Here is a 15,344-nt window from a genome sequence, read left to right as displayed (position 1 = left end):
CGTACATTCTTCGAATATCTTCTTTTCACTCGACTTCAGATAACTCAAAATTTATTGTCTCTTGTTTTTTTTGTTGTTCTTTTTCATGGGTACTTATTAGTTTATTCTTACATATTATAAATGTTGACTGTTATTGGAAAAATTTAAATATGTTCTTTGATATTTCTTAGAAATTTTTTTATGATAACCTTTTGTCTGTTATATACATCTACCATGCTTCTATCTATTTATATTTATTTAATGTAACTTTTAGAAAGTATTATTTTACATAGATAACGGTGAATGGGAGCATGTATAATAATACATATGTCCCCAATGACCGTCGGATCCATCTCCTTCCCCCACTCATCATTAATACAAAGTCAAGCCTCCACCCCCGCTTCAACACTTAATGTTCACCCATTATCTCTTCACGTTATGTTAGTATGAATTTTGCTCTGAGGAAGGAACAGTTATTTCAAAACACGTCAGCTTTGATATAAAAAAATATATAGTGGTTCAAACAAAGTTACATTGTATCATTTATTTTTAATGGATAACCAAAAAGTTATAGCTGCATTCAAAAGCAAAAATATTTTTACCTTTCGAAGACCTTTGTTTTCTTACAAATTTAGTTATGCTAATTTGATTTTAATTATAGGTGTGTATGTTCAGTTTTCTTATTTTATTACATATATAGTTGATATTCTCGTATCTATCTGATGAAGTAATATTTTTTCCCGAACGACCCTTGTAAAGTTGCTATTTTTCCAAAAGCTTCCATCTAAATGATTCACCGTATTTAAATTTATTTATTTATCACCACCCATAACTGCACGAAGTTGTTTAATAGCACCCATTAAACTGGGTGAAAACATCTGCGCTGCTTTTGCCTACTTGTTCAACGTGAAATTAATTAGGCACCGAATTCCATAATAAAACTTTTGGCAAATTTGGAGGGTTTGTTGGCCATGTTAATTTATTGGGTGTGTTGTAAAGCTGAATTAGTTATCTATGAAATTTGCTCAGCGGGTTTTTTTTAAATATTTTAGTACTTTGTTCTCTGTATATTTTATAAAACCTACAAACATTAGTAAGTTTTATTGGAAATTTTAGAAAAACTGAAAATTTTTAATTCCAAATTTCTAAAATTCTAACAAACATAACGAAATTATTAGCTGAACGTAAAAGATGAAAATAATTCCGGCTAAAGTGAACTAAATTATCTCTTTAGACGACACAAGAAACAAGTAAAAAAATATGTTCCCTTCGATAGTAAAACGTTAGAAATTAATAAACTATAAGTTTTGCGATAAGTAAGACGTCACGTCCAAAAACGTATTTTTCTAATTTTCTCTTATTAAATAAATTAAAACCAAAATTTATAATAATTTGATGTGGAATCAGCAATACAATGTTATCCTATAGATCGCCAACATAAAAATACCAATTTGTTGTGGTTTATTTGCTAGCATTTTAATTAACATTGGTGGCACGTATTGATTACTGTGGGTTTTTCAGATATTTAATTCAATGAGTGTTGTAGTGTGGTCTAACATAAACATCCCTTGAATTTGCGTAAGTACTGGAGAAACTGAAAATCATTAACGATAATAGTTTTCACCAAAAGTGAGGTCTACATCAAAGTTAAGTGCTCACTTTAAAATAATTACTGCACCTTGGCTACAAATCAACAAAAGGAATTGCCTAGCTACGCTGGAATTCCCCCTGATATTCGGACATTTATTTAACCTGAGATGGGTGACTCAAGAAACCGAAGGTTTTTATAAATTGAATCTTCATTCAAATCATCCACAACCACTTAAATATTATCCAACACTTCAACATTATTTAAAATTTTCAAAAAATTATATTCTGATGGAAGAACTCGATATTATTCAAAAATGCATTTCCAAAACTGCTAATACTGGCAGTTTGTCAGATATATGATGAAAATATTTTTAGTTTATTACTTCATAACTTTAATAATAATAAGACTTTCAATTTATTAATATTGTAGTAATAATAATATGAATACCAAAATCATTCATTGTATTTAAAACTAGTTTTAATTTTTTTTTATTTTAAAAATTTTCATATTATTTTGATTGTTTAAATTTTGTAATTATTCTAATTCTTATAATTGTTTACTTCATTCGTATTTTACCTCTGCTTTAGCCGGTAAACTAGTTATAGCAACGAATAGCAGTGCAGATGGAACTAAAGGTCTAAATTAAATAAAATCATCTTAATAAATTAAATTAAATAAAGTGGTCATCCGCGTCTGTCTGTTTGTGCGCTTAGTTAATCTAAACTATCATTTAGAGATTTTTTTCGAAATGTTTACATATATGATACATGCATATTATATTTATAGAAAGTTGAGAAAATTTGATATTTTATAAGTAAGTCGTAAAAATATTTTTTCGCTCACTAAATTGCTAACGCTAGCTAAACCTTATGAGATACATCAATATAGTGTACTACGGAATTGTATATCTTAAAAAGGCCTACAGAAAAGTGGGAATAGTATATATCTATCTCCTAAGGATAACCCCCAGTAACGCCGGATACACGTCAGCTCGTATATAATATAATGCAGCTGTGTAGGTAGGTATCCAACTAGGTATAAATTCGTAAATACGAGTACAATCGTAAGCGCTTCACAAAAGTTTGTCTTATTTTTTTTATGTGAAGCCAAAGTTCAAGAGTGCATTGATAAATAAATGTTATCAATATTACAAATTCGCAGTTTTAAAACTATTTTGATTCAGTTTATTTTCATACTTATTGAGTGAAGTCACTCTCCTAAAGAGGACGTAATAGTCAAACTAAGACGATCCAATCAGAACGAATGTTTATAAAAATATCAAAATAAAAGATTTATTTTTAAATAAATTTATTTACCGACCGGTTTCGCTTTCAGGGTACAAATTAATGCCGGTCGGTAAATAAAATAATTTAAAACTCGTAGTTTTGCACAAAATAAGTGTTTTATTGTTATTACATATGACAAACCACAAAGTGATTGCTTTCTAAAATGATTTTAAAAAATAACTTGCTTTTTGTCGCTTAATATGATCATTCTATTTTTTCAGTTGCAGCGGTAAAAAAAGTGTCATGTAAAAATACTTTCAGAACGCTTGGTTAACGCAAACTTTTTGTGGTTGCTTTCTAATATTTTTTTTAACTTTTAAAGCTTTGTTTTGGGTTACCCGGTATAAGACACTTCAAAGTTATATTTATCGTCTTGTTAAACAGGCTTTACAGCGTTTTCCGTGAATAGTCACAATATTTTATTGGAGATTCCTATACAAACAGTGACCAGTGACACATGCGCCAGTGGTCAATATATCCGACGCAGTTTTGTGAAATGTTTTGTTAAAAAGTTTGCAGTGTAAACTAAAAATAATTAATATCTCACTGGCCCCAAAGGTGAAATGACATTGTAATAAATTACATGATTCAAAATAGTTTCGAAGATTGCGAGTTTGTTAAATTTAGTTTGCTTCAGGTAAATATAATGATTTTTTATTGGAGTTAGCGATTTTTGTTATAATATTTTTAAAAAATCGCAGTTTTTATCTATATTGAAATAAAATTAAACAGTATATACTATTATAAATAATAATACGGCATACATTTTTACTAACGAATAGCTAGCCAACATTAAGAAGAAAAAATATATATTTAAAATATTTAAAACTTACTCGCGTTCTTATTAAATTATGCTAATTCATTTCTCAGAATAATAATAGATTAAACATAGGAAGTTATATGACTGTCAAAATAACTTCGCAATTATATTTGATTATTCAACCGTGCCCATATCCTAACAATACAAACATTTTTTTACTGAGACGCAAAAAGAAATATCTTATACTGAAATGATTTAAGATAAACGATTCTTGTGTAACTCAAAGCATATCAGGTTTGTTCATAAAAATGTAATAAAAAAAAACATGAATGATTTATTCGCAAGCATTTTTAACACTTATTTGAAACCAGTTTACAAAAATGATGAACATAACCCACCGAAAAAGTATTCTTTACTTAGTAAATACTTTACTTTGTATATACTTTATTGTTATACTTAACTTAGAAAAGTAAATGATACAAATCATCTAAATATGATTTTGCACCGATGAAAGCAGTTCCATTATCCAAATATAATGTACCGCAAAGACCTCGCCGTGAAATAAAACGTTTAAAGGCGTTTACAAAGCAATCTGTGCTGATATTAGAAACAAGTTCAATATGCACGGCTTTAGTGACGAGACATATGAATAAACATATGTAAACCTTTAACCGACGGGTTCCTCTTTGTCGATTCATAGTGATTGCGATATGTGCTGTATGGTCTACGCCCGTATGTAAAAATGGTTTTGATTGTTTCACCCGGCACTCAGGCAAGTCTCGGATAATTGGATTTTGGGTTGGTTTTGAAGCAGGTTTTGGACAGGTGTACACGTTTTCTAATGAAGTTTCCAGCGGAAAGTATCCAATATTTTTGACGTAGTAAAGACATTAAAAGCTGTGGTCCAGCATGTAGATATTCCTTATGGTGATAATCGATGAGGATGATCGTGACGTGTTCCTTACTTGGCAACAAGATCGGATGTTGAGAAATGTAGTTCAGATCAAAATTTTTCAATCTGCCTCCAACACGAATAAGATTAATGCCAAAAAATAGTCTTAATTTTCCTAATGCAGGGGCTAAGTTACGTTTCTTTTGTAAATTCTTTAGGTCATTCTCAAAATGAACTACTTGTACATCACATAGTATGGCCCTATCAGCAACTTCTAGGTAATTTGTTATTTTAGGTTTTTTGCGATGAGATACTATGCGTTGCGTTGCGTTTCGTTGCATTGCGTTGCGGTGAGCTGCTGTGCGATGTGATGCAATGCGATGCGTTTGCGTAGCGTTGCGTTGCGCTGCAGTGCGGTGCGATATAATTTGTGTTGATGCGATGCGATGCGATTCGGTGCGATGTGCTGCTTGTTGATGCGATGCGATGCGATGCGGTGCGATGTGATGCATGTTAATGCGATGCGATGCGATTCGGTGCCATGTGCTGCATGTTGTGATGTTTTGAATATCCACAAAAATAAACGATAAATAATAAACGAACGTGCTCAAAAAATTTTTTTTGTTTAGACAACGACGGAAGATTTATTGACAGACAGGCCTGGAGTAAACAGATTCCCACGGGAAAGGAGAGACCGGAGGGACAGTCGAGCCTTGAACTTGGGTGCATTGACAGCCCCGAGAAATGGATACAAATCAGAAGTGTTGTTTGAAATTACAGTTAATTATTGAATTCAAATGGTATTAGAGAATATTGCGGAATATTGAATTAAAGTGAAAGATTATTGATCCGGTGTTTGTGTGAAGTGAAAGTGGTTCGACTCAGTGGGAAAACAATTAATAATAATGACAATAATAATAATTGGATAATTTGTAGAGCGCCGTTTTGTAAAAACCCACCTCAGGGGCGCCAGGTGTTGTGCAATCGCGATTGTGTTATAAAGTTGTGTTGATTTAAACGTGATTTCGTATACAGTTCGAACTAGATTGCTTGTCTTAAAAACATGAAAATAATAAAAATAATGATTGCGTTTTTAAAACAGAGTGAATGTACTTAAAGGCGGGAAGTGTTTAATCCGGCTAGGTTATTGATTTGGCGAGATGGCATTCTATCCACGGAGACCGAAAACCAGAGAATCAAATAGATTATTAACTGTGGGTTCGAATCCTAACAGATTAGGGAGGTACAATTTTATTTACAGGAATATTTAATTACCCTTTTATAAGCGTAGGGAGGAGGTCGAAAATTAAAGTGATTTAGCTATATAGTGTAACCAGGTAAGCTTCACGCTGAGAATGAGAGGTGACTAACTGGGTGAGTTTTTTTATATTATTTATTAAATTCCAGAGGACCCCTTTTAAAAGACGGATACAACTAAGTTTACGACACCTGCCGCCCAAACAATGTTATCATTAAAAGGAATACCCTAGACGGATTGTCAATCAGCTGTGAGTGAGAGACAGGCCAATGACCTTTTCATATATAGGCCGAGAGGCGCGGTGTACAGTCAGTCAAAGGGGGAAGTTTTGCTAGCGTATGCCGTCCCGAATTGAAAGCGATCGGATGCAACCAGACGGAACAAAATGAAAACTTTTCTTCTGTTATTTGACTTTCTAATTTAATACTTTTCATCTATTGTTTGCCTTTCTAAGTTACGAATTGGGATGCACAAAAACAAATCTAAAGTCGAAAGAGGGAGATGGTAATCTCCGAAATAAAACTACCAACCGAACAACTTTTCTCAACAGGTACCTTTCGAGAGGTAGGCAGCCTCTTTAAATTAAATGCAAAAATCAAACCAATTATCCGTTTATACCTACCTGAGAGGATAGGTATTCAGTAGGAGTTACCCATACCTAATACACGAGGATGCTAGTAACCTCATAAAATAATTACTAGAACCGAATATTAAAATACAGACAGTCCTCATCCTAAATTTGGCATTTCGAGTAGACCTTACATATATCTCACATGATAATTGGCTGAATGGGTAGGCACACAACCTATCGTTAAAAAGCAGGCTAAATGTCGACAAGATCGTCGTGTGTTATCTATGTATTGACCTAGAAAGGGATGTAAATCCCCGACGACGTGGGAGTTACAATGTTTTCTAGAGGTGGCTCGTAACTTAGGACCTTACGTGTCACATTTTCGCGACTAGATTCGTGACAAGGGATGTCATGGCTTTCCCCTTCTACACTCAGTAAAGTAGGTTATCCTGGAGGTGTTTGAGATTGGGGCAATTCTGAAATTGGTGATGAGACCTGGTTTTCTTTATTCTGGCGTGAAGGTTGCCGATTTGGAACAAGGGGAGACCCGGCCGGTTGTGATATCCAGACACGCAGATATCGATCGCCTTGCTCAAATTATCATCCATCAGTTTTGTTTGGTAAGAGGAGGAGTCAATCTTAACTTGAAAAAATTCATTTCCTTTCCTCTCCTTCCCCTCCCAAAATATATACATGGATGGCGCCGACAACTAACACCATAAATTTATCGTATGTATATCACATATATAAAATCTAACACTTTATTATATTCACATTACCCTACGATAGATAGAATCGCGTAGCTAGTTGGGGGAGCAGGCGACTTAGAAGATAAGGTTTATGAAATGGTTTTAAAACACAGCGGTAATGGATTCAACTCACTCTATCTCAAAAGAACCAAGGGATACCACACATACATAGATAACTAGGTTTCTAAACCGAGAAACAAAAAACCAACACAACGTTCGGTGAAGCCTTTTTATACTGATCCGTCACGTGAAATGAGTACGTTCAAGGTCGTACGTCACGTAGACAAACTAGGATGTACACACTTGAAGGGGTGTGTAATAAAGAGAGAGGCAAGGGATTGAAAGACGGCAGGGAGGACCTTCCTACCCCGGATATATACATAACCAAAGCCTTATGGAAAAGTTACCTATGGGACTTAAAGGAAAATTTATCATAGAAAGAAGAGAAGAAGGAGAAGTTTGAAGTAGAAAGGGCAGATCATTACAATGTTGATGCGATGCGATGCGATGCGGTTCGATGTGATGCATGTTGATGCGATGCGATGCGATGCGGTGCGATGTGATTCATGTTGATACGATGCGATGCGATGAGGTGCGATGTGAAAATTTTTCTAGAATTCAAAGACGACGTAAAGCTACTTAATAAAATTCTCCTTGCATTTCTGGAGGATCCTTAAATGTGATGTTAACTATACATCTACTTGACGGATCTCTGATGGTAGATTGATAATAAATTGCATCACATTTTTTTTCTTCCAGTGCTTGTAATTCACACTCTGTGACCTTTTCCAATTGACAGAATTTTGCAATAAGTTCTTCAACTGATGGTTTTGTCGTTGTGCAAAATGAGTTACAAAGTGGATAAGAACTTTCGCTGGTAGGTGCATTTCCTATTATTATATATCCTAAGCTGGTCTCAATGGCACTTGGTAATAACCGTGTGCCTTTTACCTTACCTGGTAATATTATTTGGCCAAATAAATTGCCTCCGATGATTGCATCTATGACCCCTGGGGTGTGGAATTCGTCATCGGCAAGTGGTAATTCATTTAAATAAGATAAAGCTTTAAGATTAGTACTGGCAGCTGAGTTGTGATGCGATCTACGACCAAAAGTCGAATGGAGAAAGATACTTTATTGTTGTAACGAGACTCAAACCTCAAATTCGTGACTCCTTTAACGCGTTGAGCAATATCCCCTATTCTTCTAATCGTGGCGTGATTGCGATTTGTGAATAAATGTAAGGCGTTGGCAACGTTCGATTTGAAAATTGGGTTTATATTCCGGATTTATTGTAAGGTTTATCACGTTTGTTTTACTAATTATTTCCAAAAATTCCTTCATAATCTCTGGTAACAATGTGGCATTTGCGCAAAAAGTGTTTTTTGACGATGTCATATTTAAATTTTTTATGCTTTCAAATATTCTCTGAGCTCTAGAAAAGAATGAATGTTGACGAGCTTTCAATAACATGATTTCTACATTTGGCGTTTCGTTAGTCATTTTTACGATAAATAATATTATAACAATAAATCGTTTAATTAAAATAAATAATGCGAGATCTTACTGTACAAAACCATCTACCCTACCCACATAAATAATTTGACAAAACAAAATATCATGGATAAATACTATTATTAATAAATACGTATTATAATTACGCGATGCGCTGGTTCATCTATGCATAGTAATGTATCCGGCTCGAAGGACCAAATACTCAAGCTGTGGACCTTTTAATAAACTAATCAATTATTCTTTGTTGATATATTACTTTGGCAGTGAATTTTATAAAGGTAGAAGGTACTTACAGAGGTGGAGGAACATTCACTTGTTGGGATGCTAATTTCACTATAGTTTTGGTTTAGCAAAACTTTATGTATTGCGATGCGTTTGTGACGAATTTTATTGCTATGCGATCCGTTATAGGTAATAATGTTTACTCCGCGTCGCGGTTGTTAGTTTTAGACTGAATCCCGGACACAGGGGAGAGGTATGAAGGAGAGGAAAACGGGGTTCGGGAACAAAATTCATTGCCAGTAAAATAATTCTCTATGAATCAACAATCAGCCATTATTGGCGTAAACACATTATTTTACTAGAAAATCCATTATTTATCTAGACAATACATTATTTAAATAGACAATCTATTATTTAGCTACACAATACATCATTTAAGAAGACAATTCATTATCTAACTAGGCAATCCATTAATTAACTAGACAATCCATTATTTAACTAGACAATCAATTATTTAACTAGGCAATCCATTATTTAACTAGACAATCCATTATTTTACTAGAAAATCCACTTGTACCGGACGTACCTCCACCGACTTTGACTTTTGCATAAATCCCAATTTACGCAGAGGCAGTTCCTTTACAAACTCACCTCTGCGCATATTCGAATTTATGCAACAAAATCATCTCTAAAAACTTGTGTAAAATCTGTAATCTTATATGAAAAATTGATTAATAAAGAAAACCACGGGGTCAAGCAGTCATCATTATAGACAAAAAACAAAGGCTTGACCCCCCAACACCCTCTTATAAATTAAAATACCTATCATAATAAATTTGTACAAAACATGGAAGATTTGCATGAAATTTGAAATTGTGCAGACGCAGTTTCCTTTACGAAACTTGCCGTTTGCACAAAATTGAATAATGTGCAAAGCTTCCCTTTCAAATACCAACTCCCTTTAATATGTAAATTTGCACAAAATTGAATATTGTGCAAAGCTGCCCTTTTAATATGTAAATTTGTGCACACTCACAAAATGTCTGAAAATAAAAATGTCCCAAGACGTACCTAATTTACATATCTTAATAATATTTTTTTCAACGAAAAATGGAAAACCAAACTTTCAAAGCTTTTTAAAAAAAGTACGTCACGATTTCAATTAGATTTGTGCGTTTTCTGATATAAAATTTAAGGACGTCTGATTCATCAACTGCGAATTTCTCTTTCATCGTATTCAATTGAAGATCGAAAAAGTAATTTATTTTCAATGAAAACACCGCTAGAATGCTTTACTTTGTTAAAGCGATCCAACTCTACTGTGAGCTGGAGGGAGATTCTGGTTCAACTCTAGGTTAAGGAGGATACCTTACATTTATAAATTTTAACGACTTTTCCGTTACATAAATGATTTTTTCACTCTTTGTTTTAAACCACTTTATTGCTTTATATATGTCGGTAATTATAGGGAATTACATAGGTAGAAAGAAAACAACTTTAAAATTGAACTGTTGGATAATCCTTACTGTTTATTTATAATTGGACCGTCAGAGAAACCTAACTGTTTATTTAAAATTGCCCTGTCAGATAATCCTAAATGTTTATTTTAAATTGGACTGCCGGAGAAATCTAACTGTTTATTTAAAATTGGACTGTTGGAGAAACCTAACTGTATATTTACAATTGCCCTGTCTGATAATCTTAACTGTTTATTTAAATTGGACTGTTGGAGAAACCTAACTGTATATTTACAATTGCCCTGTCGGATAATCTTAACTTTTTATTTAAATTGGACTGTTGGAGAAACCTAACTGTATATTTACAATTGCCCTGTCGGATAATCATAACTGTTGATTTAAATTGGACTGTTGGAGAAACCTAACTGTATATTTACAATTGCCCTGTCGGATATTCTTAACTGTTTATTTTAAATTGGACTGTCGGAGAAACCAAACTTTTTATTTAAAATCAGCCAATTATTTTTTTACATTTACGAGTATTTGATTTGGATATAACTTATGTTTCGAAATTATAAAGATGTATTCCTATTTTATTTTAATGAATTATTTGGCTTCCTGTATTTTTATTAAGTGTATGGTTAGTATCAATTATGTGTTTGGCAAATTCTGAAAAGCCAGTACTTGTCACCCCACCTTTCCTCTACCCTCTACCTACCCCTCTACAAGCCTGTCTTTATGCTCTCTCCCTCTCGTATATGCTTTTTCTTTTTCTTTTGTTTACCTTGTAATTTTTGTATGTATCCTCTGCATTTGAATTAAGTTTGTTAATTTTATTATTTCCATTGTCCTAAAAGTTGAGTGCAACTCAAACAGGTTGACCTGTATAACTCAATAAAGTGATTTAAAAAAATCATGTATCTAATAAATTAAAAGCCACAAAGTTTCGATTACTTTTACGATAAATAAAATTGTTAGTAGTTGATAGTTTGTAAATTTATGAATAGAACGAACCATTTTATTCATTATCAGGTAGGATTGGATTTGACAAAATGAACTATAACATATAACTATAACACAGATATCCAAATTTATGGACTTTATGGAGGAGCGTGGAAGGGGTGACCGTCTACCTGTCTGTAATTTGTCAATAAATGAATATTGCTGTATGCAGGCAACTCTCAATGTAATATTACTATTTTTCCGTGAAAATACAATCTACTTACTACAACTTAACGACAAATGAACAATTGGACAGTTAAAACATTTTGTATATGTATATCATGTATTAAATAAATTAAGTATTTAAATTAAAATAAATTCCAAATCGGATGAAAATCGATTCGGGCTTGTTTCCAAAACTGTGTTACGTTATTTAGTAAGACAATTTTACAAATGCGTTATAATTTACCCACCTCACTCGCTTTTAGCATCGCATCGCAATCTGATTTGATGGCGGTTCGGTGGTTTTCATTCGGCATTTGGCGTTCAACTTACGACTGCTGTCGTAGATTATTCAAAACTTTCTCGAACCCTCGTGGTACTAAAAATATAGTCACGTGGTTTGCCTCCAGCTAGTCGAAATGTTTCCTGGATTTCATGTTAGAGCAAGTCTATCATTTTGGATTTCTCTGACTAAAACACGATTTCATTAACTTCGCCAAATTAGCCAAAATTCAAACAATCCCACAATACGAGTGTGGACGTTATTTCCAACGCTGCCTACAGTACAGGCCTAGAATTTACGATATCATAATTTAGAGGTAGCGCGCCCAGGTTTGTACTCTAGTCGGCCTTAGTTACTTCATGATGAAGGAACAAGCTCGTCAATTTCGAATTGAAATTAATTAGCGTTAGGTGACAGCTGTTTTGCCTGCCTTCGTCCACCCCTCAGTTACTGCGTCAGTGACAACTTGATTGCATGGTGATTAAATGAACACCCTTTATATGATATGGGTACAGCGGCCGCTTTGCCGCCCGTCGATAATAAGCGACAACGTCAGATGTGAAGTACCGGTCATTTTATGTGATCGGGCCGTTCGGCAGATCGTTTCTCATAAAGTTTATAGAGGGAAATTGTAATCAAATATATAGTGTCTCCACCACTTAATTTTACTATATTGAGTTCACATTATAGACTGAAACAACAACAAAGGACTTGGAGTTGAACCTGGAAAAGTAATTTATTCTAATGTATGTTTTTTTTTTTTTTTAACCTGACAATATTTAAAAATCTTCTACTACCACCGCAGTAAGCTGAAAATGTTGCTTGTGTTGTGATGGAAGACTTAGCCAGCCGAGTAATTGAACACACTACGCCTGGGTGGGACCCAAACGCGATGTCAACTCGGCCACCGACCGAGTACAATAATCAAATTCTTATTGTTTATTTATTTACGCTCATTAAGGCTTTTACATAAAAATAACTATAGTACAGGAAACGACTGTTTAAAAGACTTGCACACAGATAAAAAAAGTAAAAATATTATTGAATTTGATCCACACAGTATATAGGTACAAAATGTAAAAAATCCAAAATATTTTTTTCTTTCACCCGACAAAATACTGTTAATGTGTTAGTCAATTTAAATAGCTTAATCAAAATATTCCCCTACTTGATGAAAAAAAATTCAATAAGGTATACTTATATATTGAAATTTATGTACTAAATATATCAACGACATCGGAGTACTTGTTTCCTAGCTGTTGAATCCATTGCATATGAATGTGGGTAATATTGGGGCGTTGATGTAGAATTGCTATAATAAAATGGTAGATACTGTCTTGTAACTGACTTGCTTAGTGTATGAAAATAGATTACATATAATAAATCATGGGTATCAAACATTGAATTAATGATTTTATATTAACAGGTTAAAACGAAAATGATTCTACGATTAGATAAATTTATTAAATTTAATGAACAAAGTACGTTATCGTAATTTAGTCATTCTCTAGGAAAGCCCATTTTAAAATTTACATTTCTTAAAAATTTATTTTGGATTCTTTCAATCGCATGTCAGGCCTCCAAAAAGTTGGGCGTCTTGTACAGGGCTAGGAGATTCTTCAACAGTGACCAGCTGCTGACCCTGTACAAGTCTCAAGTCCGCTCAACTATTGAATTTGGGAGCCACCTTTGGGCTGGTGCCCCAAAATACTTAATAAACCTGCTTGAATCTGTGCAAAGGAGAGCGATCCGTCTGATTGACAATCCGTTGTTAACAGACCGATTGCCTTCTCTAATGCATAGACGCAATGTAGGCATGCTGTGTCTGTTCTACGGGTATTTCCATGGAGCCTGCTCCAAAGAGCTAGCAGCATTGATTCCTGATGCACCGGTGCACGTGCGCGAAACTCGACGGACCCGAACTGAACACCCGTTCACGGTTGACGTTGGCTTCATGAGAACGGGCCGTTTTTACGACTCGTTTTTGTGTAAGTCGGCTCGTATGTGGAATGAGCTACCGGCATCTGTTTTTCCTCCCTCCTATAATCCGAGCCTCTTCAAGGCCCGCATTAACAAATCCCTTCCTACAGCCCCTACCTTATTCCGCCTCACAACGCCGCCCAATCGGGTGGTGACATAGTTCCCCTGTCTGTACACTGCACAGGCAGGGACACTCTTGTGAGTTGTCACATTAAAAAAAAAAATTAAAAAAAATTAAAAAAATGTGAATGAACCTCATAATTTGGGGACCAAACCGTGGAATTGTATTCTATTTGACTCTACAAGTGACATATATAATGTTTTTACAGTATTGACTTATTGAAATCACTATATATCCTTAAAATAAATATCAACATTTTCAAAGCTTTATTGGTTATTATTTCTATATGCTTGATAAAGTTGAGTTCCGTTTCAAACTAAAATACCTAAGTCATTAATTTCCGAGACAGATACTAACGACATATTGTTAATGGAATAATAAAATAAAATGGATTCTATTGTTATTTGGGGATCTGGTAAGGAGAAAATGAAAGATGATAGTTGTTGTGTCACAGGGTTTATTTTAATTCAGTAGAGTTGTGCAGTTAGGAGATGGCTCTGGACCGATGACGATGACACCAGGTGCAGGCGGCGATGAAGGCGGTGGAATGGTCGAGGCGGTGGTCAGTGACTCGACACCGTGTTAGTGGAGACCGGACTCACGGATGTGTTGAAGACGTGGAGTGGATACTCCAGTATAAACAAGGTAGCCGAAGGTGCGATGGACCTGGTCGGCAGATGTACGGGAGATGCAGGTCGGCGACGATGCCGCGGGGCCGGGGCGCAGACCGGCGAAGTTGTCGCAGGGTCTGGGCGCACGAAGAGCGCTGGCCAGGAATGATAGCCGGGGCCGGGGCGCTGATGTGATCCCAAGGAGTCACTTGGATAGAGTTTTATAAGCATGTCCATCATCAGGGCATCACATCTGCCCTGATGATGGCTGTAACGGTGTACGCTGTATTAGAAGAAGGAAAGGCAACACAGAATAATACACCAAAAATAAATCACTGTAGTACTTTTGACCGTAAAAATCTAAAATCCTATCTGAATTTACCATTATTTACTAACATTTTTTTATCCCTAACCTTTCCATTTGCCCATTACCCTATTTTTTGTTTTCAGTTGATCCTCGTAGATGGAGTCGCTGATAGCGTGCAGTTTTAACACATTTGTGTGGTCATGACTCAAATTATATGTGCTAGAACCATTTTTAAGAAATAAAAATAAATATTTTGAATATCGACACATTTATGCACAGAAAATGTAAAGTTCGGTAGAATACCATGTATGATTGTGCATAAGAGGGAAGATATCACTGGTTTGTTTTGAACTGAAAGTTTAAGGGAACATGTTGTCGCGTTATTGAAAAGTCATCAAATGGATACTTGAGGTTACTCACAGTGAACACAATTAATACCCATCACAATCTAATATTGTAATACTATGTTGTCATGTTCCTATATACAAACATACAGTTGCGAAATTGACGAGGAACCGATAAGTAAAATAAAAATTTTATCTATCATTCTCGCTCGGAAAGTTAGGCAATAAAACCGTCGAATTAAATAGTTAAATTG

At 34.5% G+C, this 15,344-nt stretch overlaps 1 long non-coding RNA gene across 1 annotated transcript in view; it reads left to right on the top strand.

Moving 5' to 3' along the window:
- The first annotated feature begins 2,774 nt into the window (after window positions 1-2,774).
- Window positions 2,775-15,344, top strand: part of LOC149419674 (uncharacterized) — a 101,137-nt gene continuing 88,567 nt past the window's right edge. The window contains exon 1 of the long non-coding RNA XR_016302794.1: window positions 2,775-3,493. This is a non-coding gene — a long non-coding RNA (uncharacterized LOC149419674). The remainder of the gene's footprint in view (window positions 3,494-15,344) is intronic.

This window comes from Hesperophylax consimilis, chromosome 11 (assembly GCF_061612785.1).
Source record: "Hesperophylax consimilis isolate HC1 chromosome 11, BYU_Hcon_1.0, whole genome shotgun sequence".
NCBI classification, from domain to species: domain Eukaryota; kingdom Metazoa; phylum Arthropoda; class Insecta; order Trichoptera; family Limnephilidae; genus Hesperophylax; species Hesperophylax consimilis.
Note: the sequence above shows the minus strand (reverse complement) of the source record. Positions and strands in the feature narration are given on the sequence as shown.